General features: G+C 32.5%; 1 long non-coding RNA gene across 2 annotated transcripts in view; it reads left to right on the forward strand.

Annotated features, from left to right (window-relative positions):
• LOC148599748 (uncharacterized) overlaps positions 1–22,519 on the forward strand; it is a 30,203-nt gene that overhangs the window by 2,212 nt on the left and 5,472 nt on the right. The window lies entirely within an intron of this gene.

The following is a 22,519-nucleotide window of genomic DNA, read 5'->3' on the forward strand; positions in this document are numbered from 1 at the left end:
AGTCCCTTATGTACATAAAATAACCACTTTAACAATACATTGAATTCGTTTGAATTCATGAATGTTTTTTTTTATCAAACACTAACAATTAGTACATGTCCCAGTACGTATACCCCAAAATATGTAATTCATTTTATGAGTTAAATACTAATGATAATATTACATAAGTGAAGCTTTTCTTGATTTTTGCAATTTCCTAGCGTCCCTTGGCATTTTATTAGGCATGTTTTTTCCTGTTTACTTATTGTAAAAATCATGCATGTCAAATAAAATTGCTGGAAAATTTTATAACGAATTTTGACTGTTCTAAGAATGATACAGGGAATCATTACCAAATTGAATTATTTTTTTAACATTTAAATTAGTTCGATTTAGATAGCTGCAGGTGTTCGTGTTTCTAAGGTTCAAATTATTTCATTCTGGGATTATGGGAATATAAACATTGTTCAAACAAGTTTTCGAACTATTCTGGGTTTGTTCATGGCCGTTTTACTGGACAATATGTCCCCATTTTCTTTACACTAAACTCAGAAGTGACGTTTTGTTCGTGTTGTAAAGTAAAAACCATTAAACTATGAACTGTAGAATGTTCAATCAGTCAAATCAAATTTTGAAGTATTTACGTAAGATCAGTTCTTTAAGAAATGCAACATATATGTTGGATGTTGCAATTGTTTAGCTGTCAATGCATTGATTTTTCAACTGTTCAATATGCGGGTTCACGGAAGTGGAAACTTTCTATTACACATGATTAATGGATTGCACTTTTTCTTATTCTTCTCATGATAAAAAAAAAATATTATAAATACAGAGTCTAGCTGTGCAATTTTTTAAATCCGCAAAAATAGATTAATTGTGGTTTTATTTTTACCTTTTTTGAAAGTGAGCAGGCAATACCTGAATAAAACTATAGTATAACCTAAGGACATTCTTAATCGTATTTCATTGTATTAAATGTGTACCAAAAATCTAAGAAATATAACATCTAGTGCTAGCTCTTAATATTTGTCATAATAATTTAACACTTATTCATCAGCATTGTTGAAATAATACAAGAAAATAAAAAGAGAATATCAGACAAAAAAAAAAAGGAAAATCGATCATGTTTTGTTTGTGATTCCCGAGAGAAGAAAATGTCATGACTGCTGAAAATTGTGAGGACTTATGCTCTGATGTGACATATATTTTTTACTTAACCGATATGTGCAAATTTATGATCTTCCCCTGAAGCCTCTACAGGAATACCTATGTTTTTACCGAGCATTTTTTTTCTTGTTCTGCTCGAATTAGACAAGTAGTCGGTTTAACAAATGTGTCTAATTTAGACATGTTTCATTGAAATGCATGCTTAATTTCGCACAAACAAAACAATAAATAATAATGCTTCTATTCTATAGATATCATTCCTACTTCTTGATGAAAAATGATGTCAAACGTGTTTCTCAAAAGTATAAGCATCTATTTATGTTACGTCAAACATAGGTTTTTTTATATAAATGCCGGTACATTTGTGTATACAACAAAGATGATACCCTTTTACTCAAAGAAAGTACATTTACCAAAATACAAAAAACACACCTAAGCATTTGGTTTATCGTAATGACTAGAAGAGTAATCAAGGGAACCAAGGTTTGGGCGGTAGTCAAAAGAATGTAACCCAGGGACAAAGACCAGACATGAAAAAAAAAACATACACAACAAAGAACATAAAGTATCTAAAATCATACATACAAAGTAACAAAAGCTAATGAGCAACTCGGTCTCCAAAAAAAAAAAATAAAAAAAAAAATTGGAGCATGGACCAGGCGCACCGGTAGGGTAAGCGAATTTATCTTCCCATTTAAATTGTGTATTGTCAACCGTAACGGAAGCGGGAGTTTATCGCGCTACAAAAGCTGGTTTAACCCAACATTTCCATCGAAAATGACTGCTCTAAGTGCGGTCAATTGAGTTGAATTAACCGCTTTTTTCTTGATATTGCCATTTGTTATTTTTTTCTTTTCGATGCAGTCGGTATATTTTCGCTTTTTACCCTTTGACCTTAAATATGCTCTTCCATGGCACCTGTCGCAATTCTGTTTCCCGATTGGCCAAAAACAATAATTGCGTGCCATGTGTTATTTCCTGAATGAAATGTAGAGTAGTCTAAGTAGAAAGAACACATTTTTACCGCGTCGGCTATCTTTTTAAAAGATAGTACTTGTTTACTCTTGCCTACAGATAATCAGTTTGGTAATTATGCAATTACCCCACATTAAAAACCATTTGTCTTTCATGTACCATATCTTCTCTCCGACCAATCTCAAAATCCCAAGGTCGGTGTACTTGAATGCGCTTTTATAGATAAGAAAATTCGTTTTCAAAATAGGACAAATGATAAGCAAGACGTAGATGTTCGATATATTTTATTTTATTTTAGCTTGATATAAAATTGTGTTGCATTTTATAACAAGGTCATTTGAGTGACACAACGATGTATGTTTACGTAACTAAAATGTTTCTTTCTCTTTATGAACTGAATGAATTGTTCCCTTGACCGTAATTGTTATTTTGTTCTTTTATTCTTTTTAAATGCCTTAATTCTTGGGACCTATATACACGTGAAATAGTTTTCCATACAGCATTTAAGCTCAATTTTATTCCGGTGTTGGAAAACAGAAAGAGATGGTTCGTGCATTTGCTTACGTTTTTCTTCAAGAATTGCTCTTTGCAATACTCAACAAATTGTTCAATATTTCAGTTGAAACTATACTACAAATGAATTCTTTTAACGTAATTAAAACATTGCATTTGTGTGCCTTATTTTGTTTTCTCTCTTTTCCTGTCATTTGTTATGTGTGTGTTGACGTCGGTATATCTCCTACTTTTATTACCTTTGCAATATTATCTACTGGAAATTGCCATTATTGTATATTACAAATACAAAATCATTCCGAGAATAAAAGCAAAAGCTTATCGTGCTCAAACCCCAAGGTCTTTATAAGATAAAAGAGTATCGTAAAACTCGATGAAAAAAGTAAACTTGTGTTTCTTATATAAGGTGCATTAGTATGTAGCACACCTATACTGATCGCCCATAATTTTCATACTAGATCAGAATTAAATGTCGAGCATTATAAGAAGATAAATCTTATCTAAAATATAAAGATATAATAATGAAATATAAAGTGTAATACAAAGAAGTGATTTCGGATCGGACACACGGAATATTCTCCCTTTTAAGTAAATATACCTGCACCAAAACATGTCAAATGTCCAAAAGAGCTGGTCTGGTGATTTCTAATATCTTTTTACCAAATATTTATCATTTTGTCTTCCCCCATTTTGATTTACTAATGTGAAAAAAACTGCATATAATATCACCAGGGTTATTATATGTTGCCATTGTTGTTGTAATAAAAAAATAACGATTTGTATAACTTCAACGTGAAGATAGATACAAATTCAAAGGGAAAGGGGAGACAATTTTGTAAACAAAGAGCTTTCTAATATATTTCTGATATCAAAACCCAAAGAATGTTTAATAAAAAATACAAAGTAGTAAAATTTAGTAAAACTAATTTTCAATTTAGTGTATAGTTAATAAGCCTTTTGCTTGTTCAACCAAATATTTGTCTTTGTAACTTCTGCCATTTTCAATAGCATGCAATTTTTCTATCGAATGAAAAGTTTGTTTACATCAATTTATATTTTCCATAACATAAATAAGGTATTTCACTAGAATAAAGTTAGAAGTAAGATTATGGATTAATCTTTTGCTTTCTGTCTGGATCTTACAAATAGTTGTACTTAAGTTCTGAACAATAATGTTAATTGGTAACATTCCACTACAATATTTAAAAATTCAATCTAGAAGGAGGCCAGAAACTCCCCTAAAAGTGCCTTTGAATGATTATGAGTCATTTCATGCATTGAGAAAATTAGAAAATAAGATGTTTTACAGCTTCAATAATTTTGCATAATTTCAAAAACATCATTTTATGCTTTTTGTCACAATCAGATTTAAGAATGGCGACTTTTTAACCTCATTAGTTTTATTGAATTAACTTTACATGGATCGTTTATGATAAGATAATTGTAAACCTCTCGAACATTCAATTTGTAACCTGGAATTAAAAACAAAACGCAATGTTGATGTATTAGACAGACGTTACTGCTTCGATTTGTAAAAGGTTTGAAGTGGTGTTTTTGTAATATTTCTCAAAAAGTACGATATGATTTTACCTGAGATCAATTGATGTATTCATCAATAGGATTTATTTGAAAGCCTTATGTTACACAATTCATTTTCTCCCGGCAGCAATAACAATATATAATTTATTGGTGTATTGTACTGTGGTTTCATTTAATTTCGTGGGTACCAATTCTCGGAGGTAGAGGAAATAGCATTTCGTTTGGGTACTTTAATTTGTGAGCTGTCGGTCAATATTTTTTAAATATTTTTTTCAGTTTGGTTATTAATCTTCTATCCCGTAAAACTATTACTTAAGCCAAACTTAATTTCCGGATAATAAAAAAATTTGTTAACGTTATTATCTGATTTTTTTTTCGTGAGGTACTCTCAAAACACTGTCGCGCTGAATACTGAAACGGAAGTAATCTTAATATCAATTAATAAAAATTACGAACTTATATAAATTTTTTTTTAAATTGACTGGAATGTTTGTATTCTCCATTTAACATCAATTTCATATAAGCATTAAAATCAAAATAACATGGATTGATTTCATTCAATTGAAATTGAATATGATACAAACAAATCACTGATTTTAAGAGTTATGTCCCTTACCCTAGGTCTACCACCTTAAACTGAATGTTTAATTATCTCTCTATCTCTGCATGTGTGTGTGTGTTTATTTTTTTTTTTTTTTTCAATACGATGTTTGTTTGTTTTTTTTTTTTCTTTTTTTTCTGAATTAAATACCTGTAAGTGCACAACAGTGTTTTTTTTTTAATAAATATGTGTCTTTCAATTTATTTCATTTTTATTTTATTTATATAAAAAAATGTCGTTGCCTTGCATAACAATATCATTATAAAAGATGTAGAGTTCTATGTTGATTTGGTTTACATAACTTAATGTTGTATTAGTATGCTAAATTATTCTAGGGAATGCTAATTTTTCTTTTTTAATTGATCTACGGACATGCGCAAAGGTTTGTCCATATAGTATTTAAAGCTTACTCCTGTGTTCTCAATAGCAAAGCAGAAGTTTACAGCTGATACCTAGAATACCCCTTGAATACTATAGCATAGATTGATATCGTATTTTGCTTATTTTGTTTCTCTCTCTCTCTCTCTCTCTCTCTCTCTCTCTCTCTCTCTCTCTCTCTCTCTCTCATACATGTAGTAATAGGAGTGTTGTATATAGTGTGTAGCATTAGTATTTTTTTCATAAAGATAGTAGTGATTTACCAAATGTTCCCTGTGTAGTAGAAAAACATCGATATTTCACACTGTCAAATAAACTATTTCACTCTCGGAATTTCTCTCGACTAATTGTCACAACACGAATATCAATCTGCAGTTCACCAACATGGAAATTTATGTTGAAAACATATATAAACATATATATATATATATATATAATGAATCGATAACAACCAAAACGAAGATGGAAAGAGTAATCAAAGGAACCAAGGTTATAGCGGTAATCAAAAGAATGTAATCCATGGACAAAGACCAGACATGGAAGACAGACATAGTCAACAAAGAAAATAAAGTAACTAAAATCATACATACATAGTAACAAAAGCAAATAAGCAACTCGGACTCCACTTCCACTTACAACTGGGAGCACGGACCAGATGCACCGGTAGGGTAAGTGTCCTCTGCTTTTCTAGAAATACCCACCAGATTGTTAATAAAAAGTCAAGTCCGGGGTAGACGAGAGAGGGAAGGAACACTATGACACGTTGAACAAATCAGTTTTCATGGCGCAGATGGATACACCGTAGCGATCCACGAGTTCATGTTGACTACTATAAAACTTCTGTGGTGATGACTTCATTCTTGTAGCAACATGACCATGTTCCAGAAGCCTATTTGTTAAAATTCTAACGCGATACAAAACGTCTGCGTAGTTTCGGCAAGGTCTGGCATAACGTACACGAGATGTGATATGAAAACTCCGTACGCAGGTGCTGAAGGAATATTGCCACAGATAAAAGGAAAGTTGACAATTCTGAATAAAACGTCATCAAGTCTGTCATAAAGTTTGTTCAATAGTTTTCCTTTACCATAAATTTCTAAGTGTAGGTCAAGATATGAGGCTTCACAGTGTCTGTGGTATACCTTTACCTCAAGTTATTTGGGGTAGATGCGATATTTCAAATCCCCGAAATTATGATTTTTTAAAGATAATACGTCATATACATAGCGGAAACTGAGATCAAAGGACCTAGATAAACGATATTCTTTCTTTCTGATCAGATCAGTTATAAAGTCAGCCTCATAAGAGTGAAGGAATAGGTCAGCAAGTTGAGGAGCACAATTTGTTCCCATAGGAATCTTTGTTGAAAAACGCGTCCACCACACTGGACAAATATCTTGTCGATTAAAAATTCCAGCATTTTGTAATTACCTTCTTCTGCATATTTGGAAGATGATTTGGAATTATTTTTCACAAAATATGAGGAATCTCTACCATGAATTATATATTTGTATCTTGGTGTACCATCTTTTTTTTTTTTGAAAAACAACGATGTATAATGTTTTTGAGTCGGGATTTTAACTGAGTATGGGGAATAGAAGTATACAGTGTTGAAAAATCATAGGTTTTAATGTTATTATATTCCGATAATAGTCTTGAACTAATTGTCGCCAAAAGATTTTTCGAATTTTTCGGGATCCACATTGAATTGATACCACTACGGAAGTAACAAGTGTTGTGGCAGAACTGCAGACCCTCTTTGACAGCTGTGAGTATAGAAGTTAAAAGTTTTGAAAGAGGTTTGGTGGTACGTTTTGCAGATCCATCTATGTAGCGTTGCTTGTAAGGATTATTGTGGAGTTTAGACATCCAGTACATAGACGGTAAATCACAATCATCGTCCTTGATAGAGGGAATGAAAGAGGATAGCATAGATTTATGGTTTTCCACAATCTCTTCTTTGGACAGTGTGGTAGCAGTATAGGTCACATCAATTATTTTCTACGTCTACCTCTGATAATAAACATTGGATGTAAAACATTTTGCAGACAAAAACAATGTTGTTTTGGGCTTTGTCTGCTGGTAAGACAACATATTTTTCATGTAAAATAGACAATGTGGTGCTACATCGGGGTCTTTGAAAAGTGGTGTAGCATTGGCACTAATTTAAAAACACATTTATACTATAAATTCCAATTTTCACTAGACGTTTAAAATGCTATGTATAAAAGATATTGTGGTACTATAGCGTTATACTCCTTGAACCATATTCAATAGTTTATTGACTAAATTTCAGTCATTGGTTTGTATTTTATCATATTTTATAAATATATATTTCCTGTAGTGATGGATACGAAACCTATCGTTAATAAATCTACAATACAATGAAATTCGGTCTAATTATTATACATGTAAATGTTTCTGCGTTTCGGTAATATTGGAAGCTTTCAGCGATTTGGGGATTGTAATGAGCCAAATAATGTTCATAACTAGTTATAATTTTTGACCTGTTATAAGAATGTTTATTCAAAACGAATAAGTCTATTGAATGGTGATTTTCTCTTCTCCGCATTTCAAACAAATAGAGAAGAAAGCTGAAATGGGGAAATTACTCACTAGACCGAGTAAAAACGATACACTGAGGTGAGTTAAGCATGTAAACATAATCTGTATCCATCTGCCCCATGAAAACTGATTTGTTCAGCTTGTCATAGTTTTCCTGTCCTCCTCCGTCTACCCTGAACTTTTTATGAGCAACTCGGTGGGTGTTTCTAGAAAAGCTTAGATCGCTCTACCGGTACTTATCGTCCATACTCACAGTTTTTAAAGAGTTCGAGTTGATCATTTACTTTTGTTAATTTTTATGTATAGTTTAGGTTGTTTTATGTTCTTTGTTGTGCGTGTCTATTGTTCATGTCTGATCTTTGTCCCTGGATTACATTCTTTTGATTTCCGCTATAATCTTAGTTCCCTTGATTACTCTTTTGCAATTTTTGTTAATCATATCTACACAGTAGTACATATCTGAAAGTTAGCGGAGGTGTTTTGTTCAACGAACTGTTGATGTTTGCGTAGTAAAGTGATTATAGATTCCTATTTGTTTGTATGACGTGTTATCATCCTTGCTGTATTTAGCTCTATATTTATCTCATTTAATAATCATTTTTATCAAAAGGTAGAGATAAAATCGATAACGTGAGACTCCAGAATGAGAATTAGGTAACTCTTTTTATAATTAGTTTGAAACTATGTTGTTCATAATATCAGTCAAATCGAACTTTGCCGAACAGCTGCTGTTATAAAAGAATTTTGGTAAATCAAGATAGAAATTTGGTTTATTTTGATGATATTGATTATCTTCTATCAAAATATCATTCTGAAGTAACAGTCTTTGTAAAAATCATGCAGGTTTGTGTATCATGTGATACACCCCAAAAAGGCTACACATTTGTAATTAAGTTGCTTTATATGTCTATTTCGTTACATGTATAATTATTCATCTCCATCTGTCTGCTATTATGAGTTAACTCCCTAAGAAAATACAATAGTTTTTATTATAGTTTTGACTTAATTTTAAATTTTTAGTACATTCTATATATTTGTATATCTTTTGTATTTGTATGAACTAGTGTTCCATGCAAATCTACATGTTTTTTTTTAGTTTATTTAAGCATTTTAAACAAAATATCAAAAATAAAGGTATACAGTCTTCCCAACAATGTATCACATTTTGTATGATTCTTAGCTGGAGTGCTACTTTAATGATTAAGTATAAGTAGTCAGTATTTCGTGCATTTATTGTATTTTAGTGCTAAAGATCGCTACAGTTTGTTCTTAGTTCAACATAAAACAAATCGCCTTCAAATTAATATTTAGATTAGATTAATAAATCATCGGCGAAAATAAAATATAAGAGGACTAAAACAGAACATAGTACAAAAAACTGCTTATTAAATAACAACCATGCTCACCATAATATCACTGGTAGCAAGATAAACGTATATGAATTTGCAGCAAACTACTTTCATCATCCTTACTTGGTTTTAACAGAAGGAAACATCTGAATGATACTATACCGACTTTCATATAACATGATAACAAAGAAAGCATGTACATATATATACGAATACATTACCTTTTTTCCTAACAGAACTACTTATATAATCCTTTTTTTGTTGTTAACACTTACACAGTTTTTTAGGGATGTTACTATACTCGACGCCAGTTCAAGGCCATTTTAAGAGGAGGAAATATCTGTATGATACTATACCGACTTTCATATAACATGATAACAGAGAAAGCATGTAAATATATACAAATACATTACCTTTTTCCTACAAGAACTACTTACATAATTCCATTTATTTTTTTTTGATAACACAAAGTTTCTTAGGATTGTTACTATACTCGACGCCAGTTCAAGGCCATTTTAACAGGAGGAAAATAACTGAATGATACCATACAGACTTATATATAACATGATTTAATTTATATTTTGATCAATACGTACAAATAAAGCAAGTACATAAATATAAATACATTACTTTTTTCCCTAACAGAACTACTTACATTTTCCCTTTTTTGTGAGTAACGCCTGTGGAGCTGTTGAGGGACATTACTGTACTCAACGTCGGTTTATTCCCATTTTAGATTTATCAAACTTTTTTTTAACTGTTGATTTATCGAGGCAGAGTTGTTTTTCTTTCTATTTGTTACGCCGCATAATATTGTTTAATTCGGACGAAATCGGTATTTAACTGTTTAAGTTCTTGTGGTTAAATCATATAAAAAAAATCTTTTTTTTTATTTCTCTAGAGCTGTGGACCCATAATCAAACCTTTATAGAAGGTAAAACTTCCCTTTAGTATAACTGAATTAGAAAGTACAGATTGAAACATTTACCGTATTGTTGGTTATAAATTTCTATGTAGCTTGTGGTATTGAAGACGTCTCATGTAACCTTATCATACTTTCTAAGGCTATTCATTTTCTGTGTGAAAGGTTACACGACACGATAAAAATTTGTCCAACCGGAGAGTGAGCCTTGTGTTAATACATGTTCCAAGTAAGTGGCAATTATAAAATTATAAAAGTAGGCTATGGGGTAATGTGTTTAGAGCAATGGGGAATGGGACAATGACACAATAAGATATTGACCATTAATTCGACGTTAATGAAAAATATAATCTGTATTCATAACGTATAATGTCGAATATAGAAAGGTAACAAGATATTGGGAAAATGACAATTTTTGGTCTATATGGTTTAGGCAACGTGCTATGGGGAATTAGATAATTAGGAATTGAAATAATTCGAAGATGTTTTTTAATTGTGTTTTGTGTTTACTGCTTTTGTTTTTGTTTTGTTTTGTTTTGTTTTGTTTTGTTTTGTTTGTTTGTTTGTTTGGTTTTTTTTTGTTTTTTTGTTTTTTTGTTTTTTTGTTTTTTTTTTTTTGGGGGGGGGTTATGTGAAAGGAAAGTGCTTTGAACAAGTTTTTTTTCCTAACAATGTATTTGTATATATTGCTTTACAATACATAAATTTCAATACTTTTGCTATAATTGACAATTAATAACTGTTCACTGTTTTGGTCATATCATAGACCTTCCGGTGTATGATTCCGTCTTTTTCACTCAGAAAATTTTTTTGATAACCGCTATAACCTTGGTTCCCTTGATTACTCTTTCAAATGTTTAATTAAAGAGTAATCAATGGAACCAAAGTTATAGCGGAAATCAAAAGAATGTAATCCAGGGACAAAGACCAGACATGGAAAACAGACAAACACAACAAAGAACATAAAGTAACTAAAGTCATACAAACAAAGTAACAAAAGCAAATGGGCAACTCTGACTCCACTAAAAACTGGGAGCATGTACCAGGTGCACTGGTAGGGTAAGCTTTTCTAGAAACATCCGCCGAACAATTCATACAAAAACTGTAAGACAGTCATCATATGATATTTATGTTTCAGTAACATTCACATATAAAAAGTACATGCATTTTTTTGTGGGATTTTAGAAAACATGATAGCACAAAAACATACTTTTGCCTAACTGGTCTGAAACATATGTTTTTGTGTGTTTCAAAACATATATTAAAACATATGTCGCAATTTTTTCTTGTACTTTAACATAATTATGTAAAATACTTAATTTCAAATGTGACACGATTTTTCTGCCGATAGAAAATTTTACATTTTCAATGTAAGTATTGTAAGAATCAGCAAAAGGCAAAATTGGAAAAATCAGAAACAAGCATCAGGAATGTTACAATCCCACCATTCTGACAATATTGTCAAAATTTCACTGAACTGACAATCTTTTCAAAATACCCCCCATCTGACAAAAAATCAGAAACATGCATGTCAAAATCCCTCCGATCTGACAAAAAATCAGAAACATGCATGTCAAAATACCACAGATCTGACAAAACAATTTTACTCAAGGATGCTTTCTATACTTGAAAAAGAACATTATTTGATCTCTGCATCACTGGATTTGAATAATTGATCAAGCATTTCGTTCGTCAAAATATTTTTATATCATTCGATTGTGATGATGCAACTGTATGTTTTAGTCACAAATGTACTGTTAATGATTTTTCATTCCAAATTGTCCACCTCCTTACATATGTAGCAACATCGTTTCAGCACCTTCGTATGAAGTGTTCATATCACAACTCATACGTTATTCCAGAGCTTGCCGAGACTAAGCAGGCTTTTTGTATCGCGCTAGAATTCTAACAAATAGGCTTTTGGAGCAGGGTTATATTTCTACAAGTTTGAAGTCATCACTTCAAAAGTTTTATGGTCGTCATCATGAACTCGTGGACCGTTACGGTGTAGCCATCTGCGCCATGAAAACGGATTTGTTCAACGTGTCATAGTTTTCCTTTCCTCTTTCTTCTGCCATGGACTTGACTTTATATTTGTCCTACTTAAACTATTGGACCACTAACATAATTATGCATCACGCAATTGTCATTACTGTAACATAATTGGCTATGTTTGTAACACTTAATTTGGATTATCTGCATTCATTGTTATCCAAGGACCTCTTGTGCAATAGTTATACCTCGGAAAGAATAGATTTACTATTCCTCTTATACCCAGTCAATAATTATAAAATATTCGTTACTTAATCCAACCAACTAATGTGAAATTAAGTGTTTCTTTAACAGCCGAAAACGCAAAAAAAACACATACAAATTAAAAAGAAATTACAGAGCAGCACCAGGAATACAACAATGAATAGACTGAAAGGCAGCATAAGTTCTAAACTTTGATGATATGTGAGATGGGCTGCTACGTCTTACCTATTTAATAAAAATAAAAATAATACAGAAACTACTTTCGGTTATATTTCCGTACTAAAACGTTAAAGTCTGATACAAATATTTTAATCGATTAATACTAGACGTATTGATATATTGATTTGTATTTAAATTCTAGTTTGCTAGCCGTCAATTATTGATCATAGTTTACATTGTATGCATTAATTGTACTGCATTATTCATCATACAAAACAATTTTTAAACAAAAGAAGCAAACTATTCAAACCCGAACATTTTATATAAATAATACAAAAGATTCAGTTAAATTGACTAGGCATAACATGCAGAAAGTAGATCTATAACCGATGAAGACTTTAAATCTCTAACCCACTTTTCCTTTATTGAAAAGGCATTACGTCGTCAAAAGCTATTAGTCTTGTCTCAATATATTATGCTTTGATACGGAATGCAAGATTATAAATCCCCATTGTATGGTATTTTTCCTGTTCCAAAATGATATTTTGAAAATAGCTTTCGATTACTCAACTTTGGATCGTCTTAAAGACTCAACAAGTAAAAATGACTTAGGACAATAAAGAGAAGGAAACTAAACATATATCATAAAAATCTTTCTCAAATTTTACCTTTACTAAAAATAAATGTTTATAAGTTAATCGTTTCGTTCATATCCGTATAAAGTACGACCCGGTGCGTAGTCAAAAGGTGTTCAGGGTACTGGAGATATTTCCATGTGTGCGGATATGAAAGTATGTAACGAATGACAACCGATATTATAGTCTTACAATATATATTTCCTACCCAGGGATCAATACTATAGCTAGATAAATTGACATTTTCTTCGGCTTGTTTCTATATTGTTTTTGATTTGATAAAAATCGAGTTGCTTTTATTTAGATGTAGAGACTTAAATGAAGCAGAGCCTTACAAGTAACGGATCTTCTTCAATTTTGAAAAACTGGAGAAGTTTGATTTTGACGCCATAATTTGCAGTCAATGCAGTGGAAAAGGGAAGACAATCCAATTTCCAGATTTAAGAAATTCGATCACGTCTCTAGTGTAGCTATAACATACATGTCATGATGAGACGTAAATCTCTCATCTTTAAAATAGACATTGTGTTGTATCATATAGCGCCCCACGCGGAAATAATTAGTTATATCCAGTAACTGTATACGGACTAGCAACATACTGGTATGTAAGACTGGTAAAGGCCATAGCTAACCAAAGTCCAAAAATTTACTAGTACGGTTATAATAGCGTTTAGATCAATTATCATACGATTTCATTACCATTTAGATCCACCATTCTTTGTGTGATTACTGCTTTTTCTGCACAATAAGTACTTTCATTTCATTTCTGGGTTCTATTTTGCATTATTGGTATGTTTTGTTTTTGCTCTACATGTACTCTTTAATATACCCCTTTACCCAATTATTCAAAACAAGCGGAATCTGTATTTTGGTCTTAAAAATGCATCTTCCTCTGTAGTTATTTTTCAAGCCAATTTTATTTCATTTCTAGAATAGTTATAATTCACTGATGTCTGTCGAAGACTTCTTCCCCGCCCTGAGCTGTCAATTTATATAGGGTATCATCATAAAACATATTACAGTAGAAACTTTTTTTGCAACATTGGTAAATGAACCATGGTTTCTTTTCTAGAGTGTGTGAATATTTGATTTTACCACAAACGTCAACAAATAACACTGTTTTAGCCCCATTACTAACTAGAATTTGTCCTTCACGACAAGACACGGAATTACATCCATTTTCTCCTGGTTTGATACATTTACCTAATGCAAATGTCTTCAGATCTAGTATTTGGTAGCCTTCTTCGCCCTTTCCTTTAAAGTTACTATTGCCCTCTTATCATCTATCAATTCTACATCCCATGGATCATGTTGCAGCCTTATTGTATGTGAGTCAGATCCGTTTATGTTACAGACGTATAGTAAAGGCCTATCCCGATCTGATAGTAGAAGTTTTTGATTGGATAAGAAACATCCACTGAATACTTCTGCACCTGGCTTTAAGATTGATGTTTCAAAGGAATGACAGAGAACTGGTTTGTTTCCTTCTCTGTTTTGTTTTGCTTTAAGCACTTGATAACTCTTAGAAAGGTCCTCTTTTTCTTTTTGACCTTTCATTCGCACTTTTGAATTCTCTAAAGCAAGCTCTCTTCTCCTGCCCACTGAAGCCACTTCAATTGTCACTACAGAACCACATCCCATGTGTGAATTTGTGTAGCATATATTGCAAATGTCCGCTTCATGTTGGCAACAGAACTTTGTTATCTTATTATGCAAATGATGAGGGCAGTATTTTGTTAATTTCATAGAAGGCAATTTAAGGACATTAGGCTGATCGGGGGGTTCTCTGTCGGCCATACTCAGCCAATTTTAGCTTAATATCCTACAAAAAGATTGAAGGTACTTTAACTGCCGTCCAATCTAAAGTAAAATATATTATCGCTTCCGATATACTAAATTTTTTAATAGCGAGAATGTCCTTGTAGGTAAATATCAATACAATGCACAATTATGACATACTGGAAGAGTATTAATTTTCACGGTTTACTAATTTTCGGTATTTAAGCGGTTAATATATAAGCTCGAAAAATAGTTCCCGCTAAATTCTGTCATCGACATTTCCGCTAGTCCAATCGCCCATGGCAACTAAAACTGGCTGGGGACTGCTGAAATTTTGGGTAGAAATAATCCGCGGGACTAGTAAATATTCGGTATTGAAAATGACCTTTAATTGCGTCTCATTGTCATGTGAATCGTATTATTGTAGCCGTCAGACAGAAATGAACTTCTGGAACCTGTTTCTTTCACCTACGGTTAAAAATATAGAATGTTTACATTATTGATTTTTGTGTGACTGTTTTAGGAATCGTGATTGGTCGGTTTGGTTGTTAGTTATGATCAGTACGATGTTGACAGCAATGCGGTATAACGTAACTTTCATGAAAAATTTTCGTGCTTTTAAAGGTAATGTCCTCATAATACATCGGATGTCTTTAAATTTGAGGTTATAAATTAAATTTCCAAAAGATTTAACCAAACCTGGTCTTTAAATCGATGATTTTAAACAAAATATGTATTTCGCGTCCGTTGCATTATTTTCGGTCAACATACAATAACAAGGCTATAACTAATTGACAGTATTCTCTGTCTGACACACACACACACAATCTCACTCTGCTCTGTTGACGTATTTATGTCTTCTTGATTTTTAGAGGACTACTAAAAATTGTGTATCTACTAGTCCTTGGACTACTGCCAGAAAAAAACTGGTGTCAATCCCTGAAATTGATTTTAAAAACTATAATACGAATATCTGTTTTTGAAATTGATACACACCAGTATGAAGACTTGACAAAATCCGCGAAAATTGAAGCACGCTAATACATAGACTTGACAGAATCCGCGTATATTATCAACCGTGAATATTAATATGCTTACTGTTGTCTATTTGTATATATTAACGGAAGTATGAATGGCTTACAATCCTTAAATATAATTTGGTCTTACAACATTTGAATTGGTATAACTTTCCATTCTGTAACTTTAATATCGAAAGTAAAACAAGGTATTTAGACATAAACGGAAACAAATATTCAATTCAAAAACATGGAAATATGGCATGTACAAAGTGACCTTTGGAATACACATGAAGAAGATAGTATGGGCCATAGGGCATGTTGCAGATGGTATAGAGTTAAATAACATGGGGAAAGTGGCTAGGGAAATATGGCAGGTGACCTTTAGAATACGGCATGAAGAAGGTAGTATTGTGAGTAGGACATGTTGCAGATGGTGTAGAGTTAAATAACATGGGGAAAGTGACTAGGGAAATATGGCAGGTGACCTTTAGAATACGGCATGAAGAAGGTAGTATTGTGAGTAGGACATGTTGTAGATGGTGTAGAGTTAAATAGCATGGGGAAAGTGACTAGGGAAATATGGCAGGTGACCTTTAGAATACGGCATGAAGAAGGTAGTATTGTGAGTAGGACATGTTGCAGATGGTGTAGAGTTAAATACATGTAGCATGGCGAAAGTGGCAAGGGAAATATGTCATGTACAAAGTGACCATTGCAACACGGCATGAAGAAGATTGTATGGGGATTATGGCATGTTGCAGATGGTGTAGAGTTAAATAACATGGGGAAAGTGGCGAGGGAAATATGTCATGTAGAAGATGAACTTTAGAATAGGGTATGAAAAAGGTAGTATGATGGGCAAGTAGGAAATGTAGCAGATGACATAGAGTAAAAGGGTATGTGTAAGTTACATTGCGAATAACACTTGTGGAAGACAGCTTCTAGAATGAAAAGTCAGTTGTGTTAGCTGGGGTATTGTTCTATTGCATGCTTACATTTTTCAGCCTGTGAAATATTTTGATTCTTTCTTTGTCAAGAAAGTAAAATGAGTTTTTGATATAATATATCTCCGCGAAATATATGTATTTGTATCTAAATCATAACCCCATGTTAATGGCAATGAAAATATCCGAGTTATTACGTATTTTTTAAAATGTTTTCATGTCATCCTGTAAACCCTTCAAAAATTGAGATTGTTTGTTTATATTTAATAAACACGTACGTTTAAATAAATATATATACATTGATCAGCTTGTCTCTAGTATTGTGTAATATAAGTTTTACCAGTAACGCTACCGAGCTGTCAAAGGACCTTACTATGCGATAGCTATTTTTTAAAACAAATCAAACCTTTCAGACCTCTCTGAACCGGACACTAGATTTCGGTATCCGTGGCCTAAATACAGGTGATATTGTCTGAACCGGACACTAGAATTTGGTATCCTTGGCCTAAATACAGGTGATATCGTCTGAACCGGACACTAGAATTTGGTATCCTTGGCCTAAACATAGTGTATAAACCGGACACTATATTTCGGTAATACCGAATGGCAAGTATTCAGTTTAACCAAATACAAAGTGAATAAATATAAAATGTCTGGTCAAGGACGCTTAACCTACCAGTACACCTGGTCCATGCTTCCAGTTTATAATCGAGTCCGAGTTGCTCATTTAGTTTTGTTACTTTGTATGTATTATTTTAGTTACTTTATGCTCTTTGTTGTGTTTGTTTTTCATGTGTGGTCTTTATTCCTGGATTATATTCTTTGATTTCCGCAACAATCTTGGTTCCCTTGATTACTCTCTCTAATCAAGATTCGGTTTCGGCAAGTAGTATTGTATCAACTTTAACACAACTGACTCGTGTTGTGAAGTTAAATATATAATTCATACTCGCTATATAATGAAGGAACTACTTTCAGACAAAAACAAGCTTAAAAATTTGTGTATATCTACACATGTTTCCTCAATTACAATGTTTAAATTGATTCATTGCTTTTATATTCTAAATATATAAATTGAATTCATTTGTAACAGAGCGTTAAGGTAAAACTATTTCGTTTGTTGTTATATAAACAGTTGATAGGATCAATGGAATTTATTAAAATCATTTCATAATAGTATGTTTTACGAATTATGTAAATTTTACATGCCAGTACATGTATTCGCATGAATCACGCAAAAAGTTAAAACATCTGAAATCTGCTTGTTAATCTTAAATAATCTGTCGCTGAAGAAAGTCTTCTTTTAATATACACATACATTGATGGCGCGTATAATGAAAAACAAATAATGCATTACTTTATGTATGATAAGATTTCAAAATGAAAAAACAATATCTCAATGCTGTTGTGATTTATAAGGTTTTTAAGTGATACACATGGCGGCACACACTAAAGAAGCGTGAACAAGCTAGGAATTTTTAAGGTCGATATACCAGTCCATATAATTCCATTTCACCCTACGTTCAATTAACTATTTGCTTTATCATACTTTTCCTGTATAGCCGTCAATGCATCTTCGTCTTACGAGGCAAATCTGCCAGACGACATTTTTGTTTTGATCAAATAAGGGATCGAATCCGGAACGAGACTGTCAATGAAAATAAGCCACGCACACCGGTCCAATATCATTTCCAGTCGGTTAATATAGCATTTTATTAACTGATGACTTAAAATACAATGTAAATTGCCCCTTTAATACAACAGGAGGTTTTAGCAACCATAATTTATACAGGGCAATTGCCCTGTATTAATTTAATACAGGGCACATGCCCTGTATTAATTCTGGCCCTGTATAAAAGTTAAAATTCGTGGGAAAAGCTAAAGAATGCATTAAAAACCTAATTTGAGAAGGTATCAGCAAACTTGATATATTAATATAGATCTATATAGAAAAGAACAGTTGGGGTGAATAAATGCATCAAGAGATCTGGAGTGTTACAGTCTTCACTAGGAAATATGTCATACTTAGCTGTATTTAAAGGTTTGTACAGATAACTCCTGTTATTTTAAGTCATCGGTTAATAAAGGGTTCATAAAAAGGTTATTTTCATATTAATCCTGTATTATATCCTCGTACAGTCGTATTGGGTTTCGACCACTTGTATTGGCCCTCGGCTTTCCAATGGAAATAGCTTAATCTTACATGGATTGGCATTAAAAACTGGTAAATATTAACTTATATTTCAAACAAAGAACATGAAGTTTCGTAAACAGGTAATTTCATGATTTATGCTCTTGTTTCTGAAATAAGTTGTTGTAGTGCAGCATATGAATTTCGGATGGCCCTTTTTTCTTCATATATTTTAATATTCAGTTCTCTGAACATATTGTGCCATTGATATCCACTGCCGTCTCTTGGGCCCTCAACCCTGTTAAACATTATTCTCCTCAAATTGTCTCTAACAATGTCATCGAGCGTTTTATGTGAACCTCCCTGTCTTGCGTCCATAATTTTACGCATCTCCTTCCGTTTCCTATTGTTAAATGCAAAAGCATAGTCATCAGTGTTGGTTGAAGTCTGAGAGCGTAAAGTCGAAGATGATTCACACCTTTATAAAATTTCAAATGATATCATAAGTTCTAGAAACTCGCTTTGTTGATTATAAAATGAAGTGGAAGCTGCAACATGTATCAAAGTTGAAATTCTATGCCATATCAGACCTAAGAACTGGACAACAAGTAAAATTCCGAAAACAACTGTAAAAGTTATCGATAATGGTTCTATCGCAAATGAACTTCTGGAACAGCCAACTGAAATTGTCAATGAGCCTGTGTAAGCGGACGCTTGAGTTAGCGCGTACACAAGCGTAACAAGGAATGTATTTAGTAAAAAGAAGAAAAGACAACACTTATTTCTTAGTGCAACTAGGTCATCTTGAATTCGCTTTTCTTTTGCTTTATCTTTATTCAATGGTTTAAGGTATTTTTCAATCAATGTTTGCCAAAAAAGTTCTTCCTTCTGAGGCAATGCATCAGCAGACTGAAAATCCACTGTAAAAGCGGTCTTGTGAAATCTAATATCGATATCGCCTTGCTCTATAGTACCATCACTTCAACGTTGTAGTATATCACCGTCTATATCATTTTGCTCGTCTGTAAAAATATACAAAGGATATATGCATCAAGCGCTGATACAGAGTCAGATGTTCGAAATTCACTCTAGGCGCTGCAGCCAGCTCTCTCAGAAATTTCAAGAACCTTGAAAAGTCGGGAAAGAGTTTATGAGTTAACGCGACATTATCCGATTGTCAAACGACGTTTGGTTTGAATTATGACCGAGAATTTCGAAAGTTTTGTTTCACAGTTTTTGAGATTTTGTTTTCATTCGTTCTGTCCATTTCGTTTTGTTTTGAATTGTTTCGTTTCGTTTCATTTTGTTTCTTTTGGTTTGGTTTCGATTTCATTTTGCTTTTTATAGGTACCTGTAATGATATGGAATCGCATAAAGTTTATTTACCTTTGTAAATTGTATGTTGCAAAAAGTATGTAAAAGAACAATTTCGTTAAAACACTTACTACAGCAATAATATGGATTGAGTAATCAAGGAAACAAAGATTCTAGTGGAAATCAAAAGAATATAATCCAGGGACAAAGACCAGACATGGAAAACAGACAAACACGACAAAGAACATAGAGTAACTAAAATCATACATACAAATTAACGAAAGTACATGAGCAACTCAGACTCCACTAAAAACCGGGAGCATGGAGCAGATGCATCGGTGTAGGTAAGCATCCACTGCTATTCTAGATAAACCTGTCGAGCTGCTCATAAAAAGTCAAATCGGGGTTTTCATGGTGCAGATGTATACATGGAATGTTATTCCTGAGAGGGTACACTCCTTGAGATGTTTAGGTTTCCGGCACGCATGATACTTAATACTTACACGCTAAATGCTCACCAAACGCACGATAAACGTACGCTTCTATTTAAGAAATAATTCATGTAGGGGGTAGATTTGTACTCATTTTAACATGGGTACGGCATTTATATTGGATTATTCAACACCGAGCAATAGTGAGGTGTTAAATGAAAATGCAAATGCTAAACCCATGTTAAAATGAGTACAAATCTACCTCTGGAAGGAATTATTTCTTTTATAATATGACTAATATGGTAATTTTTGTGACAAAAATATCCCTAGGCGTAGCCAAAATAACGGCTGTTCCATTTAATTTAACCTCCCCTATATGGAAGTTGGATTGATTAAGAAATAATATCCAGGTAAACCATTTATTGAATAAGTATCAGTATCAGTGTAGTAATAGATAACCTCTCAGCCTTTAAATCATCGCGTAAACGTGCATTTTAACTAACGCTGCCTGCATGTAGACCTGTGGTAAGGGAGGTAATCCAAATTGAAAGGATATTAGTCATTGGAGCGTTTGAATAACGTTTGAATTGCAAACCAAGATTCCTTAGATAAAATAGTCAAATTCAAATATGAAAATAATCTCTGCCATGACGTGATAAAGTACGGCTAACCAATAACTTTGCCAGTTTTATAACTCCTTAACTTTTTACAGTTAAACATATATTTTTCATTATAATGTCTTAGAAGACCTCAAGCTTTCTGTTTTCATTTTGTAACTTTGTTAAGCATAAAATGTACAGATCTATACAGCTTTGAACTATGTTTAGTATATAAGTTTGTTCCTTCATGCAGAAGTATTAATATTTGTATTACATTAAATTTCCAACATTAGTTGACTTAAGCATGGCCTGGCAATACTCTTTCATCAATATAAGTCATCATAATTTGATATTTGGTAACCATATAGAATATTAACATTATTGAAAATTTCCTCCAGGAAACCAAAACTGAAACAATGAATAGTCCATATAAATCAGTTTTATACGAAAATTGAATGATAGATATATTGGTAAAATAGAAGTTTTTATATAAGCAAATAGCTGAAAATGTCCCCTTATTTCATTTTGGCTTTATTTGACTTAATATTTAGTTATTTATATAAAGATTGTCAAAATCAGCCTCAAATATCAGTTCAGTTAAGGCAATGATTCAGGTTTCAAATAGAAATATTTCATTGTTAAAATGGTGTATTTTCTTAAAATTTTGGCAGATGATACACCGCATCACCTACAAATTTGAAGAAAAATGAATTATGGGAACAATTTGGGGAAACTCCTGGTCTAATACCTAAAAAATACACTTGAAATTGAAGAAGAAAAATGTCTTACAGATTGCTGATATTTTTCTCTCAAAATGAGCTAATATGGAGTAAGCATTGCTTATATCAGCGAGAACCATGATCTTTACTATACATGTACTGTCTGTGCTAGTCTCGTTAAAATAGTAAAGGACATTACGTTTGTAGAGTGTCTTTCTATAATTGGTTCACAAACTCAAAAATCTTTGAAGAACTTCAAAATGTTGTCTTTATGGCAAGCAGCTAGTTCTGTACTATTTACGATGTTAATGAAGTTATTACTTCATAGTCAGAACACCCATGCGTGTACTGTGGAATGTTTTATTTACGGACAATATGATCAACACCATTTTACAAATCTTGGGTTTATTATGATAACTGCAGTTTTTGCAGTAGTGTTTATCTGGAGAAAAGCTTGATTACTCAGAAGTATGTAGTCTACCACTTTTTCCAGTTGTTTCCAGGAGATTTTTCTGATATTGTTTAAGGAGGTAGACCTAGGGTAA

Source organism: Perna viridis, chromosome 13, assembly GCF_037379345.1.
Source record: "Perna viridis isolate PV_CMFRI_1.1 ecotype Kerala chromosome 13, ASM3737934v1, whole genome shotgun sequence".
NCBI classification, from domain to species: domain Eukaryota; kingdom Metazoa; phylum Mollusca; class Bivalvia; order Mytilida; family Mytilidae; genus Perna; species Perna viridis.